The sequence below is a fragment of the Oncorhynchus nerka genome, linkage group LG27 (assembly GCF_034236695.1).
Source record: "Oncorhynchus nerka isolate Pitt River linkage group LG27, Oner_Uvic_2.0, whole genome shotgun sequence".
NCBI classification, from domain to species: Eukaryota; Metazoa; Chordata; class Actinopteri; order Salmoniformes; family Salmonidae; genus Oncorhynchus; species Oncorhynchus nerka.
Window position 1 is genome coordinate 40,185,492 of NC_088422.1, and position 21,791 is coordinate 40,207,282.

At 52.4% G+C, this 21,791-nt stretch overlaps 1 protein-coding gene across 1 annotated transcript in view; it reads left to right on the forward strand.

Annotated features, from left to right (window-relative positions):
• Positions 1-361: 361 nt before the first annotated feature.
• LOC115111770 (methylcytosine dioxygenase TET3-like) overlaps positions 362-21,791 on the forward strand; it is a 63,144-nt gene continuing 41,714 nt past the window's right edge. The window contains 2 exon segments of the mRNA XM_029638179.2: positions 362-385; positions 1,304-1,363. The gene's annotated coding sequence lies outside the window, so the exon portion shown is untranslated.

Here is a 21,791-nt window from a genome sequence, read left to right on the forward strand (position 1 = left end):
GAGGGGGGTTTAAAGAAAGGAGAAGGAATGGGAGGAGGTAGTGTGTAGAGCAGCAGTGAAAACGATCACAGAGGCTGGATTTGGAAAAAAAATCCTCACTCGTGCGTGTGTGTGCGGTAGACCTATTAGCATAGGGGAACGAGGGAGGGAGGGAGGGAGGGAGAGAGGGAGGGAGGGAGAGAATGTGTGTGTACTAGGGCTAATGTAAAACAGGATTAAAAACACAAGATGGCTTCCTGAATGGGTTGGAGCACAGACTAGAGAGAGCGAGAGAGAGAGAGTGATAGTAGAGGTTAGACGAGAGGGAGCTTGAGTCCTCTGATGGGGATACGGCCATCCGACGAAGAGAGAGAGAGCAGCACACCAAGACAGATTGGCACTCTGGGTAAATATGAATTACCAGGCAGAATGCCGGACAGGGACACAGAGAGCCGGGAGAGAGAGAGGGGAGTCTGTGGGGTTTATTTGAGATAGAGGAGAGGGGGGTGGAGAGACCAGGAGGGTTAGCTGGAGACAAAACACTGCCGGCACTCTCAACAGCTAGAAGTGGTTAGAGGGGCATATCCAATGTACACTGCTGCTATTCTGTGTTCATTGTTTCAGGACTTCAATTATTACTGCTGTTATTGTTACAGCCCCTTTCTCGTGTGATGGAGTTGATTATTTAAACGTGTTATTATCATCGCATTGACCGTAATCTATGCGTGAATAATGTATATGAATTATAAAGACGCTGTAATGCATGACCATTTACAGAGATATTGTATATCTGCATGTTGTCATGGTGATATTCAAAGGCACATTGCTACAATCGTGATCAGAGGCTATCCTCCTCGTTCCTGATGCATTACATAATTCTATCATTAAAATAGAATCCTTGCTCTCTCGCTGTCTCTCACACTCGCTCATAGCAGTGGGGACGCGCCGGCTTGGCTTGCCATTTGAAGGCAAATAGAAGTGATATGTGTTCAGGGTCCTTTCCTGTCAGGAGGAGAGAATTTGAGAAGGGGATGATATAGACGGGGGTATTCTTTAGGTGCTCATGTTGTCTGGATTGACACGTCTCTTTGGAAAGCTCTTGTCGCATTGTTCAATTGATTGTTATTCTCCCCCCATTTCTCTCCCTCTCTCTCTCTCTCTCTCTCTCTCTCTCTCTCTCTCTGTCTCTGTCTCTCTCTCTCTCTCTCTCTCTCTCTCTCTCTCTCTCTCTCTCTCTCTCTCTCTCTCTGTCTCTCTCTCTCTCTCTCTCTCTCTCTCTCCCTTTCTCACTCTCCCTTTCTCACTCTCCTGAATGGCTGGAAAGGTGGGACATATTGAGGACTACAGGAAAGCCTGGTCGGTAAAGCCCAGTCTGGCAACAGAGGTAAGAGGAAGACTCCACCTGGGGCAGATACTGTGGAGACACAGAGCTACTCTTTCAGACGGCCTATTATGTGCTCTATTTCTGGGTTATTAGTGGGACTGGAGGGCTTGAATCCTCGTGTTACCGCAGTGGGGGGGGGGGGGGGGGCACTGACAGATACACTGACTGGGCTGTCATCTGTCTGCGATTTCCCCGTGTGTCTGTTCTGTTTGTCTTGGTGTTGTTGGTTTAAAAGAGAGAAGAGGAGTTGGAGGCTTGCAGACGTTAGAAGGGAGGAAGGGCATATAGTGCTGCAGAAACCGGTGTGTGTGTGTGTGTGTGTGTGTGTGTGTGTGTGTGTGTGTGTGTGTGTGTGCACGCGTGCACTTATATCATGGACCTTTACACTAGCCCTTGATCAACAGACAGACTGACAGTAAATAGACATCCACATGTCATCTGTCTGTTGGCGCTCACGCCGGTGACCACGTGTGGTTTGTGTTCAGAGTTGTCTGAGCTCCATCTCACAGGAGAAGAGAGGCCTTTAAAAAGGCAGGCGTGTGAACAGACTTATACTGCAGCGCGGTGCAGTGTGTAGTTAGTTAGTTATCTTCCCCCTCTAGCTGGCTGCATGGCTGCTAGCTCGGAGCGCAGGCTTTATCTGGCGGCTGCGTTTTGTGCTAGGTTGCTGTGATTAAGTGGCAGGCGGCGAGGCTGGGCCGGGTTTGAAGCGTCCCGGGCTGGGCGGCGATTGGCGGCAGATCCAGGCATGTGATGAGAGAGGCGGCCAGCGAGAGCAGGAGGAGGATGAGAGAAGGAGGAGAGGAGGAGGAACCGTACCCACAGGTTCAGGAGCCAGGGAGCGGGCCCTCCTCTCAGAGTTCGGAAGTCGGCCGAGGGAGTAAAAGTTAGCGGGTCAGACAGACACGCATGCGCACATGTTTATCTGGCAGTGTGTGTCTGTGTGTCTGTGTGTCTGTGTGTGTGTGTGTGTGTGTGTGTGTGTGTGTGTGTGTGTGTGTGTACTATAGTAACCTCTAGCACGTGGCCTCTAAGTGCTGGCACGCTGCTGTTCTCTGGTCTGCCAAGTCGTGGCACGCTTGTGTGTTTATATACGAGGTGAGTTTCTGAGCTATGGGTTCAGACGGAGGATTCCGTCCATGCTGTCGCTGAACTGGCAATCTGTTTAGAGAGACTGGCATAGCTAATCAATGTCCAGTATTCTGACGTATGTCTTGTTTTTGAATGGATTCTTTCATTGTAAGATTGGTCGTCAAAGTTGAGTTTGGGCATGTTGATGATCAGTTGAATATGAGGAAGGAGATTCAAATTTAGCCGTAGGCTTTTCTTGTCGCGCTAATGATTTTCACGGTTTCAGTTATACATGTTCAGACAGTCAGGGAATTGGTTGTCATGCTACTTTTGAACTCAGTGAACTTACTAAGGTCCAAGTGCTGATACATAGTTCTCATCAGCTAAGGCTGTTGGTCACCATCTGTTGTTGTCATGATTCAAGGATCATTCTGGAAAATAGTCAAGACTGGCTCATACATCCACACAAACAACAAGCCCTGTTGAAGAAGCACTCTATAAAAATCACGTTTTCACTCTTTAATTCTCCAGTGTACACATACAATATACAAATATATATATATAGTTGAAGTCGGAAGTTTACATACACTTATGTTGGAGTCATTAAAAATAGTTTTTCAACCACTCCACAAATTTCTTGATAACAAACTATAGTTTTGGCAAGTCGGTTAGGATGTCTACTTTGTGCATGACACAAGTAATTTTTCAACCAATTGCTTACAGATTATTTCACTTATAATTCACTGTATCACAATTCCAGTGGGTCAGAAGTTTACATACACTAAGTTGACCGTGCCTATTATCGACATAACCTGAAAGGCCGCTCAGCAAGGAAGAAGCACAGGGGTGGCAGCATCATGTTGTGGGGGTGCTTTGCTGCAAGAGGGTCTGGTACACTTCATAAAATAGATGGCATCATGAGAAAGGAAAATGATGTGGATATATTGAAGCAACATCTCAAGACATCAGTCAGGAAGTTAAAGCTTGGTTCCAAATGGATATTGACCCCAAGCATACCTCCAAAGTTGTGGCAAAATTGCTTAAGGACAACAAAGTCAAGGTATTGGAGTGGTCATCACAAAGCCCTGACCTCAATCCTATAGAACATTTGTGGGCAGAACTGAAAAAGCATGTGTGAGCAAGGAGGCCTACAAACCTGACTCAGTTACACCAGCTCTGTCGGGAGGAATGGGCCAAAATTCACCCAACTTATTGTGGGAAGCTTGTGGAGGGCTACCCGAAAAGTTTGACCCAAGTTAAACAATTTAAAGGCAATGCTACCAAATACTAATTGAGTGTATGTAAACTTCTGACCCACTGGGAACATGATGAAAGAAGTCAAAGCTGAAATAAATCATTCTGTCTACTATTATTCTGACATTTCAAATTCTTAAAATAAAGTGGTGATCCTAACTGACCTAAGACAGGGAATTTGTACTAGGATTAAATGTCAGGAATTGTGAAAAACTGAGTATAAATGTATTTGGCTAAGGTGTATGTAAACTTCCGACTTCAACTGTACATATAATGTATACATTTGAAGTATACACTGCTGTTTTTTAACATTTAGTTTCAGCTCTAGAAGGGTTACTGGTCTTTGTAGTATCTCTTCAGGAAACACTAGAGCAACATGAGCGGTTACAACAGACTGTTCTGGCGTGATTTCTCTTCTCTTCATACGCAGTTATTTCCTTTTCTATCATCAAATGTGCACTTGCACCATCTGCAGATACATGTAGACTGGTTACCGGAAAGGTAGATGGAGCAAAGACATGAATTAGTCATTGTGTTTCTGATTACAAATGGAAAGTACAGCGCTAGCAGGTTTGGTTGAACTGTACTGTGTCCCAAATGACAACCTACTCCTATGGGCCCTAGTCAAACACTAGCTATATAAGCAATAAGGTGTCATTTGGAACACAGCCATGTTGTGGAATCCCCACCCTCGATTAGATTAGAAAGGGTTAACCGTGACCTCGTTTATGTGGTAACAGTGAGTGGCAGATGACATCACTGTAATTTGAACTGTGATGAGATGGGTTGCATGTGTGTGTGTGTGTGTGTGTGAGGGGGGGGGGGTGAAGTATTTACAGAAAGCATGCGGCCTTCCAGGTTAGTTACATTCAGCGTCATTTTTGTTTTTGTTGACCTGTCACTGAATACGGTTACAGGCACACAATGATTACTGTGGATAGTCAGATTAATATAATAGTTCAATAAAAAATACATACAAAATCTATTTCCCCAATAATCCTGTTTACATGGACATATCTGAAATCAGGCTACCTGATGGGACTCTGATAAATGCAGAAAATCGCTTACTCAAAATAAACGTTCCACCACAGCGACCATGTTATTTTTGGGAAGCGTATTTGATTCTGAGTTCGGACATATAAAGTTTGTATGTGAAAACGACTGCTAAGTCGCATAGATTCAGTTGTTCTGAACTCACTTCATACATTCAGTTGTTCTGAACTCACTTCATACATTCAGTTGTTCTGAACTCACTTCATACATTCAGTTGTTCTGAACTCACTTCATACATTCAGTTGTTCTGAACTCACTTCATTCATTAAGTTGTTCTGAACTCACTTCATTCATTCAGTTGTTCTGAACTCACTTCATTCATTAAGTTGTTCTGAACTCACTTCATACATTGTTGTTCTGAACTCACTTCATACATTCAGTTGTTCTGAACTCACTTCATTCATTCAGTTGTTCTGAACTCACTTCATTCATTCAGTTGTTCTGAACTCACTTCATACATTCAGTTGTTCTGAACTCACTTCATACATTCAGTTGTTCTGAACTCACTTCATACATTCAGTTGTTCTGAACTCACTTCATACATTCAGTTGTTCTGAACTCACTTCATACATTCAGTTGTTCTGAACTCACTTCATTCATTAAGTTGTTCTGAACTCACTTCATACATTCAGTTGTTCTGAACTCACTTCATACATTCAGTTGTTCTGAACTCACTTCATTCATTCAGTTGTTCTGAACTCACTTCATTCATTCAGTTGTTCTGAACTCACTTCATTCATTCAGTTGTTCTGAACTCACTTCATACATTCAGTTGTTCTGAACTCACTTCATACATTCAGTTGTTCTGAACTCACTTCATACATTCAGTTGTTCTGAACTCACTTCATTCATTAAGTTGTTCTGAACTCACTTCATAGATTCAGTTGTTCTGAACTCACTTCATTCATTAAGTTGTTCTGAACTCACTTCATACATTCAGTTGTTCTGAACTCACTTCATACATTCAGTTGTTCTGAACTCACTTCATTCATTCAGTTGTTCTGAACTCACTTCATTCATTAAGTTGTTCTGAACTCACTTCATTCATTAAGTTGTTCTGAACTCACTTCATTCATTCAGTTGTTCTGAACTCACTTCATTCATTCAGTTGTTCTGAACTCACTTCATTCATTCAGTTGTTCTGAACTCACTTCATTCATTAAGTTGTTCTGAACTTACTTCATTCATTCAGTTGTTCTGAACTCACTTCATTCATTCAGTTGTTCTGAACTCACTTCATTCATTCAGTTGTTCTGAACTCACTTGATTCGCGCAAAAGAGGGAGGCTCTCTCGGCTGGTGCTAACACATGCGCAGATGAAATACATCCCTGGAACACCGATTTTAAGGTGTTGACACGTCCTAATCATTTGAAAGATGGCTCAGGAAACCAGGTGTTTTAATCGGCGTATGCTTACTTCGACTTTGACCTGACGCCGATTCGAGATAAGCAGAGTAAGTTGTTTGCATGACTATTGCATTATCTGCCTACTGCCATAATCAGTTTAAAATCTAATTATTACTGTGCATGGAAACGTAATCATGGTCCTGATGCCAAATGTCCATCTACTGTTTGTTGGATTGAGGAGGTGGGGTTTTATAGTGCCCCCGTGTAGAGGAATTGAACTCAAATGGAGCCGATTGTTGAATGTGATTGACCAAGTGTCAGTGCTTTCCGCTATGAGTCTCAATGCACGTGTGTCCTATAGATGACAGCTCGCAACGTCTGAAGAACCAAACTTGTCGAGCACAACGAACAATCATTCCTCGTGATTACTTTCCCATAGGTTACGTCAGATATTCTAGAATTATTACTCAGAAATCGTCAAACCGTTATGCAAACCACTTCAAATCAAGCGACTGTCTCCCCGTATTACTCACCAACCAAGATGTGCAGGAAACATATTGAGCCCCAATGGGATCCGAAATGACATTTTGATTCATGTTCTGCATTCACCCACTAATTCACCTCCCCTGATGCAGACTCCAGGGACCACTCAAATGTCAAGAAGGGATTGACTGTCATCAGCAGCTCTCTTGTAATGTGTCTTTTCTAATTAATGCTCTCTAACAGACGCTCGTCCCAGTTCCCAGTCATGTTTCTTCCCACTCATAGGTCCTGTCTGTGGGGCTGACTGAGCGCCCGTGGCTTGGCTTAAGTCCTGGCATGGATCATTGGCGGTGCCCTGTGTGGTTGAAGTGTTGTGGCTCTCGTCCGTGCCGGATGGTGTCTGGTTTCTCCTGGAGGACAGAATGGCTGAGCGGCCGAGCACCGCTGCCTGCCACGGTTAATGAAAAATGATTGGAGGGAGGAGGAGGAGGCTGTTGTGTCATGTCTTAAATTCTCACCTCTCTGCTGGCTGCTCTCTCTCTCGGAGACTGGGAATCAACTCTGTATAGTACAGTACTACACAGGAACCAACTCTGTATAGTACAGTACTACACAGGAACCAACTCTGTATAGTACAGTACTACACAGGAACCAACTCTGTATAGTACAGTACTACACAGGAACCAACTCTGTATTGTACAGTACTACACAGGAACCAACTCTTTATTGTACAGTACTACACAGGAACCAACTCTGTATAGTACAGTACTACACAGGAACCAACTCTGTATTATACAGTACTACACAGGAACCAACTCTGTATAGTACAGTACTACACAGGAGCCAACTCTGTATAGTACAGTACTACACAGGAGCCAACTCTGTATATTACAGTACTACACAGGAACCAACTCTGTATAGTACAGTACTACACAGGAACCAACTCTGTATAGTACAGTACTACACAGGAACCAACTCTGTATAGTACAGTACTACACAGGAACCAACTCTGTATAGTACAGTACTACACAGGAACCAACTCTGTATAGTACAGTACTACACAGGAACCAACTCTGTATAGTACAGTACTACACAGGAACAACTCTGTATAGTACAGTACTACACAGGAACTAACTCTGTATAGTACAGTACTACACAGGAACCAACTCTGTATAGTACAGTACTACACAGGAACCAACTCTGTATAGTACAGTACTACACAGGAGCCAACTCTGTATAGTACAGTACTACACAGGAACCAACTCTGTATAGTACAGTACTACACAGGAGCCAACTCTGTATAGTACTGTAATGAATCCAGCCAATCCACAACCTTTCTCCGCCAAACCATGACTATATGACAGGATTTAGAAGTTTTCCCTGTAGCTCTGTTTTGACTTTTCATGATACAGTATTGGAGTCTGGCGTGAAAACACATGGATCCAGTCGGCTAAACTCTTAGGAAAAAAGGGTTCCAAAAGGGTTCTTCAACTGTCCCCAAAGGAGTACCTTTTTTGGTTCCAGGTGGAACACGTTTGGGTTTCAGGTAGAAATCTTTTGGGTTCCATGTTGAATCCTCTGTGGAAAGGGTTATACATGGAACTAAAAAGGTTCTTCAAAAGGTTCTCTTATGGGGACAGCCGAAGAACCCTTTAAGGTTCTAGATAGCACCTTTTTTTTCTACGAGTGTAGGCTACAAACTTATAGGCGATACAGTAGGGCCTCAAGTGGCTTGAAAATGTGTGTTTACAACAAACGTCATGGTTATTGGATATGTAGGGTATGTAGTCGTTGATGTAAAGCATGACACAGAGCAAGGCGATTGATGCTATAGGTTCTCTGCAGCGCGACAGGCAAGGAGATCGCTGGACCTTTTAAAACGGGCTGCACTTGACTTGAACATATGGGGGGGGCTAATGTTAGCAACACACCTCCGTGCAGGGACTGGGGAAGGTTCTCACCCGAATCTTTCCCTTTTATCTATACATTTCTCTCTCTAGCTCCCTCTCCCTCTCTCTCTTTCTCACCTTCTCTTTATCTCTCCCCCCTCTCTCGCTCTCTCTCTTTCTCACCTTCTCTTTATCTCTCCCCCCTCTCTCCCTCTCTCTCTTTCTCACCTTCTCTTTATCTCTCCCCCCTCTCTCGCTCTCTCTCTTTCTCACCTTCTCTTTATCTCTCCCCCCTCTCTCGCTCTCTCTCTTTCTCACTTTCTCTTTATCTCTCCCCCTCTCTCGCTCTCTCTCTTTCTCACCTTTCTCTTTATCTCTCCCCCTCTCTCGCTCTCTCTCTTTCTCACTTTCTCTTTATCTCTCCCCCTCTCTCGCTCTCTCTCTTTCTCGCCTTCTCTTTATCTCTCCCCCTCTCTCGCTCTCTCTCTTTCTTTCGCCTTCTCTTTATCTCTCCCCCTCTCTCGCTCTCTCTCTCTCTCTCGCCTTCTCTTTATCTCTCCCCCTCTCTCGCTCTCTCTCGCCTTCTCTTTATCTCTCCCCTCTCTTGCTCTCTCTCTCTCGCCTTCTCTTTATCTCTCCCCTCTCTCGCTCTCTCTCTCTCCTTCTCTTTATCTCTCCCCTCTCTCGCTCTCTCTCTTTCTCCCCTTCTCTTTCTCTCCCCTCTCTCTCGCTCTCTCTCTTTCTCACCTTCTCTTTATCTCTCCCCCTCTCTCGCTCTCTCTATTTCTCACCTTCTCTTTATCTCTCCCCTCTCTCGCTCTCTCTCTTTCTCGCCTTCTCTTTATCTCTCCCCCTCTCTCGCTCTCTCTCTTTCTCGCCTTCTCTTTATCTCTCCCCCTCTCTCGCTCTCTCTCTCTCGCCTTCTCTTTATCTCTCCCCCTCTCTCGCTCTCTCTCTCTCTCTCGCCTTCTCTTTATCTCTCCCCCTCTCTCGCTCTCTCTCTCTCACTTTCTCTTTATCTCTCCCCCTCTCTCGCCTTCTCTTTATCTCTCCCCTCTCTCGCTCTCTCTCTTTCTCACCTTCTCTTTATCTCTCCCTCTCTCGCTCTCTCTCTTTCTCACCTTCTCTTTATCTCTCCCCTCTCTCGCTCTCTCTCTTTCTCGCCTTCTCTTTATCTCTCCCCCTCTCTCGCTCTCCCTCTCTCTCGCCTTCTCTTTATCTCTCCCCCTCTCTCGCTCTCTCTCTCTCGCCTTCTCTTTATCTCTCCCCCTCTCTCGCTCTCTCTCTCTCACTTTCTCTTTATCTCTCCCCCTCTCTCGCTCTCTCTCTTTCTCGCCTTCTCTTTCTCTCCCCTCTCTCGCTCTCTCTATTTCTCACCTTCTCTTTATCTCTCCCCTCTCTCGCTCTCTCTCTTTCTCGCCTTCTCTTTATCTCTCCCCCTCTCTCGCTCTCTCTCTTTCTCGCCTTCTCTTTATCTCTCCCCCTCTCTCGCTCTCTCTCTCTCGCCTTCTCTTTATCTCTCCCCTCTCTCGCTCTCTCTCTCTCTCGCCTTCTCTTTATCTCTCCCCCTCTCTCGCTCTCTCTCTATTTCGCTCACAGTGTAGCCCTCCCCCTCCCTCGCTCTCTCTCTATTCCGCTCACAGTGTAGCCCTCCCCTCCCTCGCTCTCTCTCTATTTCACTCAGAGTGTAGCCCACAGTATAGCCCTCCCCCTCCCTCTCTCTCTCTCTATTTCACTCACAGTGTAGCCCTCCCCCTCCCTCTCTCTCTCTCTATTCCGCTCACAGTGTAGCCCTCCCCCCTCTCTCGCTCTCTCTCTATTCCACTCACAGTGTAGCCCTCCCCTCCCTCTCTCTCTCTCTATTTCGCTCACAGTGTAGCCCTCCCCCTCCCTCTCTCTCTCTCTATTTCGCTCACAGTGTAGCCCTCCCCCTCCCTCGCTCTCTCTCTATTCCGCTCACAGTGTAGCCCTCCCCCTCCCTCGCTCTCTCTCTATTCCGCTCACAGTGTAGCTCACAGTGTAGCCCTCCCCTCCCTCTCTCTCTCTATTTCGCTCACAGTGTAGCCCTCCCTCCCCCTCCCTCGCTCTCTCTCTATTTCGCTCACAGTGTAGCCCTCCCCCTCCCTCTCTCTCTCTCTATTCCGCTCACAGTGTAGCCCTCCTCCCTCCCTCGCTCTCTCTCTATTTCACTCACAGTGTAGCCCTCCCCCTCCCTCGCTCTCTCTCTATTCCGCTCACAGTGTAGCCCTCCCCCTCCCTCGCTCTCTCTCTATTCCGCTCACAGTGTAGCCCTCCCCCTCCCTCGCTCTCTCTCTATTTCGCTCACAGTGTAGCCCTCCCCTCCCTCTCTCTCTCTCTATTCCGCTCACAGTGTAGCCCTCCCCCTCCCTCTCTCTCTCTCTATTCCGCTCACAGTGTAGCCCACAGTGTAGCCCACAGTGTAGCCCTCCCCCTCCTCGCTCTCTCTCTATTCCGCTCACAGTGTAGCCCTCCCCCTCCCTCGCTCTCTCTCTATTCCGCTCACAGTGTAGCCCTCCCCCCCTCCCTCGCTCTCTCTCTATTTCGCTCACAGTGTAGCCCTCCCCTCTCTCTCTATTTCACTCACAGTGTAGCCCTCCCTCTCTCTCTCTCTACTCCGCTCACAGTGTAGCCCTCCCCCCCCTCTCTCTCTCTCTATTCCGCTCACAGTGTAGCCCTCCCCCTCCCTCGCTCTCTCTCTATTTCGCTCACAGTGTAGCCCTCCCCTCCCTCTCTCTCTCTCTATTTCACTCACAGTGTAGCCCTCCCCCTCCCTCTCTCTCTCTATTCCGCTCACAGTGTAGCCCTCCCCCTCCTCGCTCTCTCTCTATTCCGCTCACAGTGTAGCCCTCCCCCCCCTCTCTCGCTCTCTCTCTATTCCGCTCACAGTGTAGCCCTCCCCCTCCCTCTCTCTCTCTCTATTTCGCTCACAGTGTAGCCCTCCCCCTCCCTCTCTCTCTCTCTATTTCGCTCACAGTGTAGCCCTCCCCCTCCCTCGCTCTCTCTCTATTCCGCTCACAGTGTAGCCCTCCCCCTCCCTCGCTCTCTCTCTATTCCGCTCACAGTGTAGCTCACAGTGTAGCCCTCCCCCCTCCCTCTCTCTCTCTCTATTTCGCTCACAGTGTAGCCCTCCCTCCCCACTCCCTCGCTCTCTCTCTATTTCGCTCACAGTGTAGCCCTCCCCCTCCCTCTCTCTCTCTCTCTACTCCGCTCACAGTGTAGCCCTCCCCCTCTCCTCTCTCTCTCTCTCTATTCCGCTCACAGTGTAGCCCTCCCCCCTCCCTCGCTCTCTCTCTATTTCGCTCACAGTGTAGCCCACAGTGTAGCCCACAGTGTAGCTCACAGTGTAGCCCTCCCCCTCCCTCGCTCTCTCTCTATTCCGCTCACAGTGTAGCCCTCCCCTCCCTCGCTCTCTCTCTATTTCGCTCACAGTGTAGCCCTCCCCCTCTCCTCTCTCTATTCGCTCTCCCTCCCCTATTTCGCTCACAGTGTAGCCCACAGTGTAGCCCTCCCCTCCCTCGCTCTCTCTCTATTTCCGCTCACAGTGTAGCCCTCCCCCTCCCTCGCTCTCTCTCTATTTCGCTCACAGTGTAGCCCTCCCCCCCTCCCTCGCTCTCTCTCTCCCTCGCTCTCTCTCTATTCCGCTCACAGTGTAGCCCACCCCCCCCCTCGCTCTCTCTCTATTCCGCTCACAGTGTAGCCCTCCCCCCTCCCTCGCTCTCTCTCTCCGCTCACAGTGTATTCCGCTCACAGTGTAGCCCTCCCCTCCCTCGCTCTCTCTCTATTTCGCTCACAGTGTAGCCCTCCCCCTCTCCCTCGCTCTCTCTCCCTATTCCGCTCACAGTGTAGCCCTCCCCTCCCTCGCTCTCTCTCTATTCCGCTCACAGTGTAGCCCTCCCCCTCCCTCGCTCTCTCTCTATTCCGCTCACAGTGTAGCCCTCCCCCTCTCTCGCTCTCTCTCTATTCCGCTCACAGTGTAGCCCTCCCCCTCCCTCTCTCTCTCTCTATTTCGCTCACAGTGTAGCCCTCCCCCTCCCTCTCTCTCTCTCTATTTCGCTCACAGTGTAGCCCTCCCCTCCCTCGCTCTCTCTCTATTCCGCTCACAGTGTAGCCCTCCCCCTCCCTCGCTCTCTCTCTATTCCGCTCACAGTGTAGCTCACAGTGTAGCCCTCCCCCCTCCCTCTCTCTCTCTCTCTATTTCGCTCACAGTGTAGTCCTCCCTCCCCCTCCCTCGCTCTCTCTCTATTTCGCTCACAGTGTAGCCCTCCCCCTCCCTCTCTCTCTCTCTATTCCGCTCACAGTGTAGCCCTCCCCCTCCCTCTCTCTCTCTCTATTTTGCTCACAGTGTAGCCCTCCCCCTCCCTCGCTCTCTCTCTATTTCGCTCACAGTGTAGCCCTCCCCCCTCCCTCTCTCTGTCTCTATTCCGCTCACAGTGTAGCCCTCCCCTCCCTCTCTCTCTCTATTTCGCCCACAGTGTAGCCCACAGTGTAGCCCACAGTGTAGCCCTCCCCCTCCCTCTCTCTCTCTATTCCGCTCACAGTGTAGCCCTCTCCCCTCCCTCGCTCTCTCTCTATTTCGCTCACAGTGCAGTCCACAGTGTAGCCCACAGTGTAGCTCACAGTGTAGCCCTCCCCCTCCCTCTCTCTCTCTCTATTCCGCTCACAGTGTAGCCCTCCCCCCTCCCTCGCTCTCTCTCTATTCCGCTCACAGTGTAGCCCTCCCCCCCTCCCTCGCTCTCTCTCTATTCGCTCACAGTGTAGCCCTCCCCTCCCTCTCTCTCTTTCACTCACAGTGTAGCCCTCCCTCTCTCTCTCTCTCTATTCCGCTCACAGTGTAGCCCTCCCCCTCCCTCTCTCTCTCTCTATTCCGCTCACAGTGTAGCCCTCCCCTCCCTCCTCTCTCTCTATTTCCGCTCACAGTGTTCTCACAGTGTAGCCCTCCCCTCCCTCTCTCTCTCTCTATTTCACTCACAGTGTAGCCCTCCCCCTCCCTCTCTCTCTCTCTATTCCGCTCACAGTGTAGCCCTCCCTCCCTCGCTCTCTCTCTATTCCGCTCACAGTGTAGCCCTCCCCCTCTCTCGCTCTCTCTCTATTCCGCTCACAGTGTAGCCCTCCCCCTCCCTCTCTCTCTCTCTCTATTTCGCTCACAGTGTAGCCCTCCCCCCCTCCCTCTCTCTCTCTCTCTTTCGCTCACAGTGTAGCCCTCCCCCCCTCCCTCGCTCTCTCTCTATTCCGCTCACAGTGTAGCCCTCCCCCTCCCTCGCTCTCTCTCTATTCCGCTCACAGTGTAGCTCACAGTGTAGCCCTCCCCCCCCTCTCTCTCTCTCTATTTCGCTCACAGTGTAGCCCTCCCTCCCCACTCCCTCGCTCTCTCTCTATTTCGCTCACAGTGTAGCCCTCCCCCTCCCTCTCCTCTCTCTCTCTATTCCGCTCACAGTGTAGCCCTCCCCTCCCCCTCTCCCTCTCTCTCTCTATTCCGCTCACAGTGTAGCCCTCCCCCTCCCTCGCTCTCTCTCTATTTCGCTCACAGTGTAGCCCACAGTGTAGCCCACAGTGTAGCTCACAGTGTAGCCCTCCCCCTCCCTCGCTCTCTCTCTATTCCGCTCACAGTGTCCCCCTCCCTCTCCCTCCCCTCCCTCGCTCTCTCTCTCTCTATTTCGCTCACAGTGTAGCCCTCCCCCCCACCTCGCTCTCTCTCTATTTCGCTCACAGTGTAGCCCACAGTGTAGCCCTCCCCTCCCTCGCTCTCTCTCTCTATTCCGCTCACAGTGTAGCCCTCCCCCTCCCTCGCTCTCTCTCTATTTCGCTCACAGTGTAGCCCTCCCCTCCCTCGCTCTCTCTCTATTCCGCTCACAGTGTAGCCCTCCCCCCCTCCTCGCTCTCTCTCTATTCCGCTCACAGTGTAGCCCTCCCCCTCCCTCGCTCTCTCTCTATTCCGCTCACAGTGTAGCCCTCCTATTCCGCTCACAGTCCCCTCCCTCGCTCTCTCTCTATTTCGCTCACAGTGTAGCCCTCCCCCTCCCTCGCTCTCTCTCTATTCCCCTCCCTCGCTCACAGTTCCGCTCACAGCCCTCCCCCCTCCCTCGCTCTCTCTCTATTCCGCTCACAGTGTAGCCCTCCCCCCCTCGCTCTCTCTCTATTCCGCTCACAGTGTAGCCCTCCCCCTCCCTCGCTCTCTCTCTATTCCGCTCACAGTGTAGCCCTCCCCCCTCTCTCGCTCTCTCTCTATTCCGCTCACAGTGTAGCCCTCCCCTCCCTCTCTCTCTCTATTTTTCGCTCACAGTGTAGCCCTCCCCCCTCCCTCTCTCTCTCTCTATTTCGCTCACAGTGTAGCCCTCCCCCTCCCTCTCTCTCTCTATTCCGCTCACAGTGTAGCCCTCCCCCTCTCTCCCTCACGCTCCCTCGCTCTCTCTCTATTCCGCTCACAGTGTAGCTCACAGTGTAGCCCTCCCCCTCCCTCTCTCTCTCTCTATTTCGCTCACAGTGTAGTCCTCCCTCCCCCTCCCTCGCTCTCTCTCTATTTCGCTCACAGTGTAGCCCTCTCCCTCTCCCTCCCTCTCTCTACCCCTCCCTCTCTCTCTCTCTATTCCGCTCACAGTGTAGCCCTCCCCCTCCCTCTCTCTCTCTCTATTTTGCTCACAGTGTAGCCCACAGTGTAGCCCTCCCCCTCCTCGCTCTCTCTCTATTTCGCTCACAGTGTAGCCCTCCCCTCCTCTCTCTGTCTCTATTCCGCTCACAGTGTAGCCCTCCCTCTCTCTCTCTCTATTTCGCCCACAGTGTAGCCCACAGTGTAGCCCACAGTGTAGCCCTCCCCTCCCTCTCTCTCTCTCTATTCCGCTCACAGTGTAGCCCTCTCCCTCCCTCGCTCTCTCTCTATTTCGCTCACAGTGCAGTCCACAGTGTAGCCCACAGTGTAGCTCACAGTGTAGCCCTCCCCCTCCCTCTCTCTCTCTCTATTCCGCTCACAGTGTAGCCCTCCCCTCCCTCGCTCTCTCTCTATTTCGCTCACAGTGTAGCCCACAGTGTAGCCCTCCCCTCCCTCTCTCTCTCTCTATTCCGCTCACAGTGTAGCCCTCCCCCTCCCTCGTTCTCTCTCTATTTCTCTCACAGTGTAGCCCACAGTGTAGCCCACAGTGTAGCTCACAGTGTAGCCCTCCCCTCCCTCGCTCTCTCTCTATTCCGCTCACAGTGTAGCCCTCCCCTCCCTCGCTCTCTCTCTATTTCGCTCACAGTGTAGCCCTCCCCTCCCTCGCTCTCTCTCTATTTCGCTCACAGTGTAGCCCACAGTGTCCCCCACAGTGTAGCTCACAGTGTAGCCCTCCCCTCCTCGCTCTCTCTCTATTCCGCTCACAGTGTAGCCCTCCCCCCTCCCTCGCTCTCTCTCTATTTCGCTCACAGTGTAGCCCTCCCCTCCCTCGCTCTCTCTCTATTCCGCTCACAGTGTAGCCCTCCCCTCCCTCGCTCTCTCTCTATTCCGCTCACAGTGTAGCCCTCCCCCCTCCCTCGCTCTCTCTCTATTCCGCTCACAGTGTAGCCCTCCCCCTCCCTCGCTCTCTCTCTATTTCGCTCACAGTGTAGCCCTCCCCTCCCTCGCTCTCTCTCTATTCCGCTCACAGTGTAGCCCTCCCCCCTCCTCGCTCTCTCTCTATTCCGCTCACAGTGTAGCCCTCCCCTCCCTCGCTCTCTCTCTATTCCGCTCACAGTGTAGCCCTCCCCCTCCCTCGCTCTCTCTCTATTTCGCTCACAGTGTAGCCCTCCCCCTCCCTCTCTCTCTCTCTATTTCGCTCACAGTGTAGCCCTCCCCTCCCTCGCTCTCTCTCTATTTCGCTCACAGTGTAGCCCTCCCCCTCCCTCTCTCTCTCTCTATTCCGCTCACAGTGTAGCCCTCCCCCTCCCTCGCTCTCTCTCTATTTCGCTCACAGTGTAGCCCACAGTGTAGCCCACAGTGTAGCCCTCCCCCTCCCTCTCTCTCTCTCTATTCCGCTCACAGTGTAGCCCTCTCCCCTCCCTCGCTCTCTCTCTATTTCGCTCACAGTGTAGCCCACAGTGTATCCCACAGTATAGCTCACAGTGTAGCCCTCCTCCTCCCTCGCTCTCTCTCTATATTTCGCTCACAGTGTAGCCCACAGTGTAGCCCACAGTGTAGCTCACAGTGTAGCCCTCCCCCTCCCTCGCTCTCTCTCTATTTCGCTCACAGTGTAGCCCACAGTGTAGCCCACAGTGTAGCCCTCCCCTCCCTCTCTCTCTCTCTCTATTCCGCTCACAGTGTAGCCCTCCCCCTCCCTCGCTCTCTCTCTCTATTTCGCTCACAGTGTAGCCCACAGTGTAGCTCACAGTGTAGCTCACAGTGTAGCCCTCCCCTCCCTCGCTCTCTCTCTATTTCGCTCACAGTGTAGCCCACAGTGTAGCCCTCCCCTCCCTCTCTCTCTCTCTCTCTCTATTCCGCTCACAGTGTAGCCCTCCCCCCCTCGCTCTCTCTCTATTTCGCTCACAGTGTAGCCCACAGTGTAGCCCACAGTGTAGCTCACAGTGTAGCCCTCCCCTCCCTCGCTCTCTCTCTATTCCGCTCACAGTGTAGCCCTCCCCCTCCCTCGCTCTCTCTCTATTCCGCTCACAGTGTAGCCCTCCCCCTCCCTCGCTCTCTCTCTATTCCGCTCACAGTGTAGCCCTCCCCCCTCCCTCGCTCTCTCTCTATTCCGCTCACAGTGTAGCCCTCCCCCTCCCTCGCTCTCTCTCTATTCCGCTCACAGTGTAGCTCACAGTGTAGCCCTCCCCCTCCCTCTCTCTCTCTCTATTTCGCTCACAGTGTAGCCCTCCCCCTCCCCTCGCTCTCTCTCTATTCCGCTCACAGTGTAGCCCTCCCCCTCCCTCGCTCTCTCTCTATTCCGCTCACAGTGTAGCCCTCCCCCTCCCTCGCTCTCTCTCTATTCCGCTCACAGTGTAGCTCACAGTGTAGCCCTCCCCCTCCCTCTCTCTCTCTCTATTTCGCTCACAGTGTAGCCCTCCCCCTCCCTCGCTCTCTCTCTATTTCGCTCACAGTGTAGCCCTCCCCCTCCCTCTCTCTCTCTCTATTTCGCTCACAGTGTAGCCCTCCCCTCCCTCGCTCTCTCTCTATTTCGCTCACAGTGTAGCCCTCCCCCTCCCTCGCTCTCTCTCTATTTCGCTCACAGTGTAGCCCTCCCCCTCCCTCTCTCTCTCTCTCTCTATTCCGCTCACAGTGTAGCCCTCTCCCCTCCCTCGCTCTCTCTCTATTTCGCTCACAGTGTAGCCCACAGTGTAGCCCACAGTGTAGCTCACAGTGTAGCCCTCCTCCTCCCTCGCTCTCTCTCTATTTCGCTCACAGTGTAGCCCACAGTGTAGCTCACAGTGTAGCCCTCCCCCTCCCTCTCTCTCTCTCTATTCCGCTCACAGTGTAGCCCTCCCCCTCCCTCGCTCTCTCTCTATTTCGCTCACAGTGTAGCCCACAGTGTAGCCCACAGTGTAGCCCTCCCCCTCCCTCTCTCTCTCTCTATTCCGCTCACAGTGTAGCCCTCCCCCCTCCCTCGCTCTCTCTCTATTTCGCTCACAGTGTAGCCCACAGTGTAGCCCACAGTGTAGCTCACAGTGTAGCCCTCCCCCCTCCCTCGCTCTCTCTCTATTCCGCTCACAGTGTAGCCCTCCCTCGCTCTCTCTCTATTTCGCTCACAGTGTAGCCCTCGCCCTCCCTCGCTCTCTCTCTATTCCGCTCACAGTGTAGCCCTCCCCTCCCTCGCTCTCTCTCTATTCCGCTCACAGTGTAGCCCTCCCCCTCCCTCGCTCTCTCTCTATTCCGCTCACAGTGTAGCCCTCCCCCTCCCTCGCTCTCTCTCTATTCCGCTCACAGTGTAGCCCTCCCCTCCCTCGCTCTCTCTCTATTTCGCTCACAGTGTAGCCCTCCCCTCCCTCGCTCTCTCTCTATTCCGCTCACAGTGTAGCCCTCCCCCTCCCTCGCTCTCTCTCTATTCCGCTCACAGTGTAGCCCTCCCCCTCCCTCGCTCTCTCTCTATTCCGCTCACAGTGTAGCCCTCCCCCCTCCCTCGCTCTCTCTCTATTCCGCTCACAGTGTAGCCCTCCCCTCCCTCGCTCTCTCTCTATTCCGCTCACAGTGTAGCCCTCCCCCCCCCCTCGCTCTCTCTCTATTCCGCTCACAGTGTAGCTCACAGTGTAGCCCTCCCCTCCCTCTCTCTCTCTCTATTTCGCTCACAGTGTAGCCCTCCCCTCCCTCGCTCTCTCTCTATTTCGCTCACAGTGTAGCCCTCCCCCTCCCTCTCTCTCTCTCTATTTCGCTCACAGTGTAGCCCTCCCCTCCCTCGCTCTCTCTCTATTTCGCTCACAGTGTAGCCCTCCCCCTCCCTCTCTCTCTCTCTATTTCGCTCACAGTGTAGCCCTCCCCCTCCCTCGCTCTCTCTCTATTTCGCTCACAGTGTAGCCCTCCCCCCTCCCTCGCTCTCTCTCTATTTCGCTCACAGTGTAGCCCTCCCCCTCCCTCTCTCTCTCTCTATTCCGCTCACAGTGTAGCCCTCTCCCCTCCCTCGTTCTCTCTCTATTTCGCTCACAGTGTAGCCCACAGTGTAGCCCACAGTGTAGCTCACAGTGTAGCCCTCCTCCCTCGCTCTCTCTCTATTTCGCTCACAGTGTAGCCCACAGTGTAGCCCACAGTGTAGCCCTCCCCCTCCCTCGCTCTCTCTCTATTTCGCTCACAGTGTAGCCCACAGTGTAGCCCACAGTGTAGCTCACAGTGTAGCCCTCTCACCTCCCTCGCTCTCTCTCTATTCCGCTCACAGTGTAGCCCTCCCCCTCCCCCGCTCTCTCTCTATTTCGCTCACAGTGTAGCCCACAGTGTAGCTCACAGTGTAGCCCTCCCCCTCCCTCTCTCTCTCTCTCTATTCCGCTCACAGTGTAGCCCTCCCCTCCCTCGCTCTCTCTCTATTTCGCTCACAGTGTAGCCCACAGTGTAGCCCACAGTGTAGCCCTCCCCCTCCCTCTCTCTCTCTCTATTCCGCTCACAGTGTAGCCCTCCCCCTCCCTCGCTCTCTCTCTATTTCGCTCACAGTGTAGCCCACAGTGTAGCCCACAGTGTAGCTCACAGTGTAGCCCTCCCCCTCCCTCGCTCTCTCTCTATTCCGCTCACAGTGTAGCCCTCCCCTCCCTCGCTCTCTCTCTATTTCGCTCACAGTGTAGCCCTCCCCTCCCTCGCTCTCTCTCTATTCCGCTCACAGTGTAGCCCTCCCCCTCCCTCGCTCTCTCTCTATTCCGCTCACAGTGTAGCCCTCCCCCTCCCTCGCTCTCTCTCTATTCCGCTCACAGTGTAGCCCTCCCCCCTCCCTCGCTCTCTCTCTATTCCGCTCACAGTGTAGCCCTCCCTCCCTCGCTCTCTCTATTTCGCTCACAGTGTAGCCCTCCCCTCCCTCGCTCTCTCTCTATTCCGCTCACAGTGTAGCCCTCCCCCTCCCTCGCTCTCTCTCTATTCCGCTCACAGTGTAGCCCTCCCCCTCCCTCGCTCTCTCTCTATTCCGCTCACAGTGTAGCCCTCCCCCTCCCCTCGCTCTCTCTCTATTCCGCTCACAGTGTAGCCCTCCCCTCCCTCGCTCTCTCTCTATTCCGCTCACAGTGTAGCCCTCCCCCTCCCTCGCTCTCTCTCTATTCTGCTCACAGTGTAGCTCACAGTGTAGCCCTCCCCTCCCTCTCTCTCTCTCTATTTCGCTCACAGTGTAGCCCTCCCCCTCCCTCGCTCTCTCTCTATTTCGCTCACAGTGTAGCCCTCCCCCTCCCTCTCTCTCTCTCTATTTCGCTCACAGTGTAGCCCTCCCCTCCCTCGCTCTCTCTCTATTTCGCTCACAGTGTAGCCCTCCCCCTCCCCTCGCTCTCTCTCTATTCCGCTCACAGTGTAGCCCTCCCCCCTCCCTCTCTCTCTCTATTCCGCTCACAGTGTAGCCCTCCCCCTCCCTCGCTCTCTCTCTATTCCGCTCACAGTGTAGCTCACAGTGTAGCCCTCCCCCCCTCGCTCTCTCTCTATTCCGCTCACAGTGTAGCCCACAGTGTAGCCCACAGTGGAGCCCTCCCCTCCCTCGCTCTCTCTCTATTCCGCTCACAGTGTAGCCCACAGTGTAGCCCACAGTGTAGCCCTCCCCCCCTCGCTCTCTCTCTATTTCGCTCACAGTGTAGCCCACAGTGTAGCCCACAGTGTAGCTCACACAGTGTAGCCCTCCCCCTCCCTCGCTCACAGTCTATTCCCACAGTGTAGCCCTCCCCCTCCCTCGCTCTCTCTCTATTCCGCTCACAGTGTAGCGCTCACAGTGTAGCTCACTCCCCCCCTCCCTCTCTCTCTCTATTCCGCTCACAGTGTAGCTCAGTGTAGCCCTCCCCCTCCCTCGCTCTCTCTATTCCGCTCACAGTGTAGCCCTCCCCCTCCCTCTCTCTCTCTATTCCGCTCACAGTGTAGCCCTCCCCCTCCCTCGCTCTCTCTCTATTTGCTCACAGTGTAGCCCACAGTGTAGCCCTCCCCCCTCCTCGCTCTCTCTCTATTCCGCTCACAGTGTAGCCCACAGTGTAGCCCACAGTGTAGCCCTCTCCCTCCCTCGCTCTCTCTCTATTCCGCTCACAGTGTAGCCCACAGTGTAGCCCACAGTGTAGCCCTCCCCCTCCCTCACTCTCTCTCTATTCCGCTCACAGTGTAGCCCTCCCCTCCCTCGCTCTCTCTCTATTCCGCTCACAGTGTAGCTCACAGTGTAGCCCTCCCCCTCCCTCCTCTCTCTCTCTCTATTCCGCTCACAGTGTAGCTCACAGTGTAGCCCTCCCCCCCTCCCTCGCTCTCTCTCTATTCCGCTCACAGTGTAGCTCACAGTGTAGCCCTCCCCCTCCCTCGCTCTCTCTCTATTCCGCTCACAGTGTAGCCCACAGTGTAGCCCACAGTGTAGCCCTCCCCCCTCGCTCTCTCTATTCCGCTCACAGTGTAGCCCTCCCCCCTCCCTCTCTCTCTCTATTCCGCTCACAGTGTAGCTCACAGTGTAGCCCTCCCCCTCCCTCGCTCTCTCTATTCCGCTCACAGTGTAGCCCTCCCCCTCCCTCTCTCTCTCTATTCCGCTCACAGTGTAGCCCTCCCCCTCCCTCGCTCTCTCTCTATTCCGCTCACAGTGTAGCTCACAGTGTAGCCCTCCCCCTCCCTCGCTCTCTCTCTATTCCGCTCACAGTGTAGCCCACAGTGTAGCCCACAGTGTAGCCCTCCCCCTCCCTCTCTCTCTCTATTCCGCTCACAGTGTAGCCCACAGTGTAGCCCTCCCCCTCCCTCGCTCTCT